We start from the raw sequence: 11461 nt of genomic DNA, 5'->3' as shown, positions 1-11461 counted from the left end.
ATATCGCGTCGGATGTGCACCACAGCCGATGGGAGAATATCTGCACAACGTGCTGCTTTTTCACGGAATGGTATTGAAATACCGACGGCTCTTTAGCCGCCAGTGCAACTACCACCTCCGGAAGCTCGACAGCAGGAGATCCCAACGCGACTAGGTAAGTAATCTAACCCTAACCTGCCTCCCCCCCCCAACCCACCATTAGTGGTGCCTAAACCTAACCTTCCCGGGGGTTGCCTAACCCTAAGTCCCCCCCAGTGGTGCCTAAACCTAACCCCCCTTCCAGCACCCTAAACCTAAGTCTCCCAGGGGGTGCCTAACCCTAACCTACTCCCAGGGGTGCCTAACCCCAACCCCCACTCCCTGCACTCTAACACTCCTGGGGGGGGTGCCTAACTCTAAGTCCCCCCGGGGGGGTGACTAATCCTAACCACCCCCATCCCGGCTTACCTTCATAGTTACCCGCCATCTGGACATTCGGGATTCCAGCGGTCGGGATGCCAACGCCGGTATCCTGATGTCCATCGGGATTCTGGCGCTGGCATTATGGCCGTGCATCGGTATTTCGACTGCCGGCAACCCTTCCGCCAGCATAATAACTGCATCCAGTTTTCTTTACATATGGTGTACATACGGTCAGTGGACTGCTCGTACACTTGGTGCAGCGATGCGACCCCTGGCCTGATGATGATGGTTGTTCCCTGTGTATGAAGAACCATCATCTGCAGATGTATTTGCAGATCAGTCTGAAAATATATCCCGTTACTGACTCCTCCCACTGCATAAGGGGCGGGTAACTCACTGCCACCACCAGGCTCCTACACCAGCACCTGGAACCGCTCGTTCCACACAGGCCCCTACCACCGGCACCTGTAACTGTTTACTTCTTGGTATGTGTGGACACGCCGCTCCAACACCTCCTGGGTAGTGTCAGCTAATTCCCACTAATCCCTCGCTCTGGACCAGTCAACACTGAGTAGCTGGAAACGGGTTTCATGTTTGGTGGCACTGGGCACAATCCAGAAGAGCCAGAGAATGGAATAGCATTTTGTGCTATTCTGGTGGTCACAAGATGCGAGCAGATGCAGGCGTCTTGAAGCAAATACAGTAGATGTTTATTGCTCAAAAGCTATGTATTTGAAGACAGTTACTCCACAGTATACAAATATTCTTCAGTAGTACAGTCCTCTCTTATAGTCCGGGCTGGCAGGTCCCCCTCCTTGCCGAGCACCGCAGCTGCCGTAGTCCGGTTGGAACTGCGACCCGCAGGTAAAAACAATATAAAACATTTAGAACCACATGGTGTCGGTAATCCATTTGAACAAGTTGCCTAGTGCCAATTGGTTGGTTTAAAAATGGTTAACCCCTTCAGTGCCGTGACCATTTTAGCTACGTGGGCACATTATAGTGTTGTCTACATGTTCTGTTACTTAAAAACATCTGCCGACTAGCTCTTCACGTTATGTGATCAAAAAATATAGGGCCCGTTGCCTACAGTAATGGGGGCCACAAACATCCACTTCTGATGTTTCTGAGACTGTAGTAGAGATGACAACGGCTTCACCATTGGATTAGAGCTGCACAAACCCAATCTGGAACCAACGGTTATTTACAGAGATGACTGTGTAAGCTCGCCAGCAGGCCTGCTGAGCCCGAGCCTCGGATCCCAGGACAGACCCCTGCAAAGAGCCATAGCGGAGCGAGGGGTTGAGGCTTCAAAATAGCAGCTTTCTTACAAATGCCATAGAGGCTTAATAGTTCTCCTGGTAGGGCTTAATTATGTCCCAGTGTGTGTTGTTCTGGTCGCTCACTCTGCCACCACCTCTATTAGGGGCAGTGGATAGGGTCATTTCAAAAGATTCCTAGTCCAGAGCCTCAAGTAACTCGCTGCCCTATTAGTCGCTGTATTTCTGCCGAATGTCGGTTCACATAGACTCATCCAAAAGCCTCATACATCGAACCTTAGGGCCACTCAATGCAGGAACAAAATATCTGGACCAAGGAATCTCTTAAAGATTTGAACCTGAAGAAGTCATCCTTTATTTATATTAAAAGCATATTCACATTATTAATAAAAGCTCAAATGAGCGTAACATGGAAGATGATGCTTTCCTGACCTCAAGTGGTCTTCAATAGTCATCACTGGCTTTTACAAGGCAATTTTTAAAATATATGAAATACAGGTAGGTGGTCCGACGGTGCCTCCGATTATGTTATGATTTTAAGATGGCCAAAGCAAGACTTCCTCATACATTTCTGAGTCTGGATACATTGTTTCTCTGAGAACCAACCGAGTGGAGAAAGGTCTGCGCTATTCCACCCATTCTCAAAAAGTCCAGTTAGACCATAACAGAAAAGTTACAATGCCGGGCACCCAACGGTAATAAAAAGCCAACAACTACACCACTTGGCAATTGTTGACTCCTTGGCCATATGTTAATCCTAATTGTATGTACCAGCCTTGGACCCGATTTGCATCTCATTTTTATCAAATATCATCTATGTCTTACATGCCACTATAATATAGAGATCCAACATAAATGTGTTATGTCATATGACTCTTTGTTATATGGTTCCTATGGAAGATTGTCCCCCCGGCCCCTTCCCACCCCACCTGACTGCTAATCAACTACTAGTTTTCTGCAAGGTCAAGAATCTACGCTGGCTTCCAACTTGTAGTGACATTTCAGAAAATACAGGAACAATTAATCCAGCCGTGCGTCTTCATTTGTATGATATGATCTACAGTCTCTGGGGGTAAAACGAATTCATCTGCTTCCATGAAATCTGGAACACACCCTCATCTTAGACTATCAAATGTTTCAAACATACAGGAGGAATACTGTATATATCACAAAATAGTATGCAACAATTTTAGTGATATCAAAACAAAAATTGAATAATAGGATACGTATTAAACTCGGCAATATATATAAAATGCCACTACCTTCATAGTGATTATCGGGCAGTAATATCATCAAAATGAGCAAAATAATGTAGAACTTTGGAGAAATTTCAGATAATGGGCACCACAACATGGTAAGTCTAATACGCCTTTCAGACCGACTAACTGGGAAACACACAGGTGTATCAACCCGTGAAATTCACGGGTTTTAGGGCCTGATTCAGAGCCGGACACTATTTGCGGACGCTCGTACAGAAAAAGGGGCTGGCTATTTAAATTGAGCGCGGTCTGTTGACGCCTCTATGTCTGAGCGAGCGAACGAAACATGCGCTCGCTATTTTGTAAAGACGCCCCCTGGCCGCTCGCATCCTACGTCATCTCCGCTATTTATTAGATTAATCGAGTACATCGAAAGGCGTCTGAACTGCTCGCAGTGCTTGTGGTTGGATTTTCCTACCGCAATCATGCGAACAGTTCAGGCTAAGAAACAACCAAGTGACGTGGTCGATGACGCTGCTTTGTTAATTATGCACACCCTTAAAACGCCCGTTTTGACCGTTAGGCACGCCTGCGTTCGGATCTCCACTCCCCGTTTTCAAGCACCTTCCCCTGTTACCACCCACAAACGCCTCATCCTGTCACTCAAATTAGCAGGCACTCGCTATTTTGCGCTTGATTTCCGACCGCAATGACTGGTTGGCGCATGCGCATTACGACCCATACGCATGCGCAGATGTGCGAACATCGCTCGGAGCAAACGAGCGGCCGCTTATGAGTGGCTCTGAATCAGGTCCTTAGTTCCCGATCCTGGTATAGGATCGTGGACTGGGACTTCGACCTGGGTCGTTTGCATTCACGCATAGCGCAAAACCAGGGTTGATGCGTGACAACATTCTCATAAATACTGTACTAAGGTGAATTCAAATTGCTTGACCCACCCAGCTTACAACCCTATTCTCTGGTGTATGAACACGGCGTGGGACAACGGATTTTAAAGTCTTTATCAAGTGTTTCCAAATGTACACTTAAGCTGCCCATCCACTAGGCGATACGGGAGACGATGGCACAATTTCTGCCACGGGGTGAACTGCATACACTGAACGTTCAGACGTTCAGTGTATGCAGAGCAATCATCCCCGAACGCGGCGGTCCATCAGGTTGACCAGCGGGCGCGCGCATCGCTGGTCGTTTTTAACCTTTTACTGCCCGATTTGCGGGCGATTACCAAGCGATGGAGCGATAACGACCGCCGTTATCGCTCCATCACTAGGTTTAATCGCCTAGTGGATGGGCAGCATTAGCCGTTGAGACAAGTATACCTCTTAAAGCCCCCATACACCAGCAATTGATTGCAGCAATCGTGCAATTTGCAATCGATTGTGTATAAAAAGCTTTCCCTTTTTCAATCGATTACAGAGTTACCACAATCGATTGAAAAAGGGAAAGATTTTTATACACAATCGATTGCAAATTGCACAATTGCTGCAATCAATTCCTGACGTATGGGGACCTTTACAGCCATTAGCTGCAATATATAAACATTTCAAAAGGCAGAGAAAAAAATATATATGTAAATGAATATATATGTATCACCATCGCCATTGTTTATTTGTAAGGTCAGGAAGGGGTAAGGAGGTTCCATAAATGGAAATCAGCAAAGGAGAAGTGGTGAATATGGGAGGTCAGAAGCAGATCGCAGAGTACAAGAGGGAGCAAATCTTGTGATGAGGCCAGAGATCTATTTAGGCGAGGTGTTGGGGTGGCTTTGAAGGCGAGAGCAAAGCTTGAAGTAAATCTGGAGGAAATGGAAAACCAGAGTTTGCGGCGGATGTGGAGAGACGAGGAAGGGAGATCAGTCTTGCCATGGAAATTAGGATGGAATCTAGAGAGGAAAGAATAAGTAATTGGGAGGGTGGTGCTTCTCTATCTCTCAGTGCACTGGCGAAGTGTAAAACCAGAAGGCTGCAGATGGGTGGGCTCATAGTTAGGGACAGTGATGTGACAACAAATGAAACTAACTTTTTAATTTGAACCACTTTTGAGAGTATGTTGAGTGGGGAGTTGATGAAGTGGCACTTAGGATGAAGGAGGCTGGTGAGGGACACATTTATACTGTCAAATTAAAACAGCTGCGACTATTAAGACTGGACTATGATGGGGTGTAGTTGTCATTTAAAGGGTAAACCCAGATCTTAAAATATTATTTTAACCACCATAAGAAATCTGACAAAGTCCTGCTGAAGTGTGCGAGCCATCAGCAGGTCAGACAGTGCCAGACACGCATCGCTTTGCAAACCCTTAAAAAAAACAAAAAGACACAGGCCCCAAATGAATACCATTTCCATCCGCAGGATCACAGGAGCAGACAACTGTTGACTGTTTTATGATTATTCCTGCGCTTATTTTACCCAGACATATTCAGACCATTTGTGTCTGTCTACCTGGGCTGTACAATTCACACTTGCTGCAAAATCCTTATGATCATGACAGGTTTTCTTATCGGATGTCTTCCCCGCTTCCTCGGAGTCACCGCGACCTGCTGCTGTTATTGACTGCTACCCTCTGTTGGTTTGACGCATCGCTTCAGAGGCTTCAGCTTGGACTTGGCTAAAAGGACAAGTATCACTGAGTGACACAAACGGACGTACGCTGCGTTTTGTACAGGCACCGATTTTTGCAAAACACCCCATCTCGCCCTCTCTACTGTATGTTAGGATTGTTTGGCCAACATTACTGCTATACGTACAGCGCTAAGTAATACATGATAAAAACAGGAGAATGCAGAAAGAAAGTAACAGCACAGTTGCGTATATTTATCTTGTCTGCACAGTACAGATGTAACCATACACAACTTCGCTGCAGTCGTGCTCAAAAAACCCCTCTCGGCGCGCCAGGTTACTTTGAGACTCTGCTAGCGTCGGGCAGTTTCGCATAAGTTTGTTTGCCGAAAATGCGTCTAATGCCGGTTGTCCGCTACCCGATTACATAGAGCGATTGCACGATTGTGCCATCGTAATCGTGCAATCATTCAGTAATCGGGCGCACATCGGGGATGTGAATGTCGGAAATGACCAGCGATGTGCGCTCCCGCTGGTCATTTCCGACATCAATCATCGCCTGAACATGCTGGTTAAAGTGACGATAACGTCGGGTTGAGCATGTTCGGGGATGATCGATGTGCCTACGCTGTACAACTGATCGTTCAGTGTAGGCACAGCACCAGACTGTGAAACGACTGCACGATTACAATGTCGTAATCATGCAGTCGTTTCTAAAGGTGGCCATACACGGGACGATTGTTAACACTATTTTGGCAGTTTCTACAGGTTGGACAGACCAATCGTTTGCAAATAGTTGTATTTTGAGTCTTCTGCGACCCCGATGCGCGTCCTCGCCGTCGTCTAGTTGGATCGCAGATCAGATGGTTTTGCAGAGAGATCTCAACTGATCGTGTACGATGTGATACACTTCTATGCATCTTATCCTATGATCTTAATGATCAATCGTACACCATTTGACCACATCTTATGATGAATTTCAAGGGAAGAATTTCAAATATCGTACAACTGATCTTACCAACTTTGAATCTCACCGTGTATGGGGGCCTTATGTCTGCTAGTGGATGTACCCCTTAAGTCGTAATGAGATGCAACTATGATACACCAGCAGACTGTGCTGATTAGTTTGATATATCTGTGTGCGACTGAGTCTATGGCTCTGTGTACAAAGTGCTACAATGTAGCGACCGCAGCTCTTTTCATTCCAAGTTCTGTTGTGTTTCATATACAGACTCAGGAGCACACAGATATACAGGTGTCACATATCACATTACTCAGCGCAGTCTCCCATATACAGACTCAGGACCACACAGATATATAGGTGTCACATATCACATTACTCAGCGCAGTCTCCCATATACAGACTCAGGACCACACAGATATACAGGTGTCACATATCACATTACTCAGCGCAGTCTCCTATATACAGACTCAGGAGCACACAGATATACAGGTGTCACATATCACATTACTCAGCGCAGTCTCCCATATACAGACTCAGGAGCACACAGATATACAGATGTCACATATCACATTACTCAGCACAGTCTCCTATATACAGACACAGGAGCACACAGATATACAGGTGTCACATATCACATTACTCAGCACAGTCTCCCATATACAGACTCAGGAGCACACAGATATACAAGTGTCACATATCACATTACTCAGCACAGTCTCCCATATACAGACTCAGGAGCACACAGATATACAGGTGTCACATATCACTTTACTCAGCGCAGTCTCCTATATACAGACTCAGGAACACACAGATATACAGGTGTCACATATCACATTACTCAGCGCAGTCTCCCATATCCAGACTCAGGTGTACACAGATATACAGGTGTCACATATCACATTACTCAGCGCAGTCTCCCATATACAGACTCAGGAGCACACAGATATACAGGTGTCACATATCACATTACTCAGCGCAGTCTCCCATATACAGACTCAGGAGCACACAGATATACAGGTGTCACATATCACATTACTCAGCGCAGTCTCCCATATACAGACTCAGGACCACACAGATATATAGGTGTCACATATCACATTACTCAGCGCAGTCTCCCATATACAGACTCAGGACCACACAGATATACAGGTGTCACATATCACATTACTCAGCGCAATCTCCCATATACAGACTCAGGAGCACACAGATATACAGGTGTCACATATCACATTACTCAGCACAGTCTCCCATATACAGACTCAGGAGAACACAGATATACAGGTGTCACATATCACATTACTCAGTGTCACATATCACATTACTCAGCACAGTCTCCCATATACAGACTCAAGAGCACACAGATATACAAGTGTCACATATACTCAGCGCAGTCTCCTATATACAGACTCAGGAGCACACAGATATACAGGTGTCACATATCACATTACTCAGCACAGTCTCCCATATACAGACTCAGGAGCACACAGATATACAGGTGTCACATATCACATTACTCAGCACAGTCTCCCATATACAGACTCAGGAGCACACAGATATACAGGTGTCACATATCTCATTACTCAGCACAGTCTCCCATATACAGACTCAGGAGCACACAGATATACAAGTGTCACATATACTCAGCGCAGTCTCCTATATACAGACTCAGGAGCACACAGATATACAGGTGTCACATATCACATTACTCAGCACAGTCTCCTATATACAGACTCAGGACTACACAGATATACAGATGTCACATATCACATTACTCAGCACAGTCTCCCATATACAGACTCAGGAGCACACAGATATACAGGTGTCACATATCACATTACTCAGCGCAGTCTCCCATATACAGACTCAGGAGCACACAGATATACAGGTGTCACATATCACATTACTCAGCGCAGTCTCCCATATACAGACTCAGGAGCACACAGATATACAGGTGTCACATATCACATTACTCAGCACAGTCTCCCATATACAGACTCAGGAGCACACAGATATACAGGTGTCACATATCACATTACTCAGCACAGTCTCCCATATACAGACTCAGGAGCACACAGATATACAAGTGTCACATATCACATTACTCAGCGCAGTCTCCCATATACAGACTCAGGAGCACACAGATATACAGGTGTCACATATCACTGGACTCAGCGCAGTCTCCCATATACAGACTCAGGTGTACACAGATATACAGGTGTCACATATCACATTACTCAGCGCAGTCTCCCATATACAGACTCAGGAGCACACAGATATACAGGTGTCACATATCACATTACTCAGCGCAGTCTCCCATATACAGACTCAGGAGCACACAGATATACAGGTGTCACATATCACATTACTCAGCGCAGTCTCCTATATACAGACTCAGGACCACACAGATATATAGGTGTCACATATCACATTACTCAGCGCAGTCTCCCATATACAGACTCAGGACCACACAGATATACAGGTGTCACATATCACATTACTCAGCGCAGTCTCCTATATACAGACTCAGGAGCACACAGATATACAGGTGTCACATATCACATTACTCAGCGCAGTCTCCCATATACAGACTCAGGAGCACACAGATATACAGGTGTCACATATCACATTACTCAGCGCAGTCTCCCATATACAGACTCAGGAGCACACAGATATACAGGTGTCACATATCACATTACTCAGTGCAGTCTCCCATATACAGACTCAGGAGCACACAGATATACAGGTGTCACATATCACATTACTCAGCACAGTCTCCTATATACAGACTCAGGAGCACACAGATATACAGGTGTCACATATCACATTACTCAGCAGTCACCCATATACAGACTCAGGAGCACACAGATATACAGGTGTCACATATCACATTACTCAGCAGTCACCCATATACAGACTCAGGAGGACACAGGCATACAGGTGTCACATATCACATTACTCAGCACAGTCACCTATATACAGACTCAGGAGCACACAGATATACAGGTGTCACATATCACATTACTCAGCAGTCACCCATATACAGACTCAGGAGCACACAGATATACAGGTGTCACATATCACATTACTCAGCAGTCACCCATATACAGACTCAGGAGGACACAGGCATACAGGTGTCACATATCACATTACTCAGCACAGTCACCTATATACAGACTCAGGAGCACACAGATATACAGATGTCACATATCACATTACTCAGCGCAGTCTCCCATATACAGACTCAGGAGCACACAGATATACAGGTGTCACATATCATATTACTCAGCGCAGTCTCCCATATACAGACTCAGGAGCACACAGATATACAGGTGTCACATTACTCAGTGCAGTCTCCATATACAGACTCAGGAGCACACAGATATACAGGTGTCACATATCACATTACTCAGCGCAGTCTCCCATATACAGACTCAGGAGCACACAGATATACAGGTGTCACATATCACATTACTCAGCGCAGTCTCCTATATACAGACTCAGGAGCACACAGATATACAGGTGTCACATATCACATTACTCACCGCAGTCTCCCATATACAGACTCAGGAGCACACAGATATACAGGTGTCACCTATCACATTACTCACCGCAGTCTCCCATATACAGACTCAGGAGCACACAGATATACAGGTGTCACATATCACATTACTCAGTGTCACATATCACATTACTCAGCACAGTCTCCCATATACAGACTCAGGAGCACACAGATATACAAGTGTCACATATACTCAGCGCAGTCTCCTATATACAGACTCAGGAGCACACAGATATACAGGTGTCACATATCACATTACTCAGCACAGTCTCCTATATACAGACTCAGGAGTACACAGATATACAGGTGTCACATATCACATTACTCAGCACAGTCTCCCATATACAGACTCAGGAGCACACAGATATACAAGTGTCACATATACTCAGCGCAGTCTCCTATATACAGACTCAGGAGCACACAGATATACAGGTGTCACACATCATATTACTCAGCACAGTCTCCCATATACAGACTCAGGAGCACACAGATATACAGGTGTCACATATCACATTACTCAGCACAGTCTCCCATATACAGACTCAGGAGCACACAGATATACAGGTGTCACATATCACATTACTTAGCACAGTCTCCCATATACAGACTCAGGAGCACACAGAAAAAAAAGACACCCAACGCTAGCAGAGTAGTAAGGGACCTGGCGGCTCACTACTGCCAGGCAAGTCGCGTTGTGTGGTGTATTGCGGCTAGATGTATGAGGACACATCTGTAGCTGATATTTCTGGAAGGAAAACTTCAGCCAAGAAAAACATTTCACAAACCTATCGTTTGTACATTAACTCTTGTGTCCCATATGCCATACCCAGTACAGGCATGCACCGGTTGTCATTTATTTGTAGGCATCGCAAAAAGCTATCTTTATATCGCTCCGTAGACTACGCTCAGCCTGGCATCTCGCTGCTCTGCCAGTAAGCTCTTGTATAGACATCTGATCTTTCCCGGCTTAAGACAGTAATGGTCTTTGATCTGCTGGAAGTCACATGTGCCAGGGAGCATCAGAGAGATGGACGGTGCTGATGAGACCAAACACTCATTTACTAAGGGAAGGGAATTAAACTAACAAAAAAAAAAAAACACCAATATTTGGAACAAACATTTGTGGAACTACAAGTGAATCCATAGTTATATTATATATAATGTTCTGTGTGTGTCTGCGGGTGTAACTCCATACAAAATTCGATGTTACAGTCTCAGTGGCTGTGACACTAACGTAGTATATTGCATGCAGACACACACAGATTATAGGAATGCCACATATCATTTAATTAGAAGAAACTGATTGTGTGTCCTATTCACAACAGTTTACAAATAAGAGATTTTGTGATGTCGTCCAAATCCATCCAGGGGAAGGCCCAGAACAGGCTCTCCGAGTCACAGTTCTGCCCAGCGTACACCAACGGGAGGTCAGACCGGGACCCTAACCCCCCTAAATCCTGGCCAGGATCCAACTGGAC

This window comes from Taudactylus pleione, unplaced genomic scaffold (assembly GCF_031769625.1).
Source record: "Taudactylus pleione unplaced genomic scaffold, aTauple2 ptg000885l, whole genome shotgun sequence".
NCBI lineage: Eukaryota > Metazoa > Chordata > Amphibia > Anura > Myobatrachidae > Taudactylus > Taudactylus pleione.
This window is presented reverse-complemented; position numbering follows the sequence as displayed.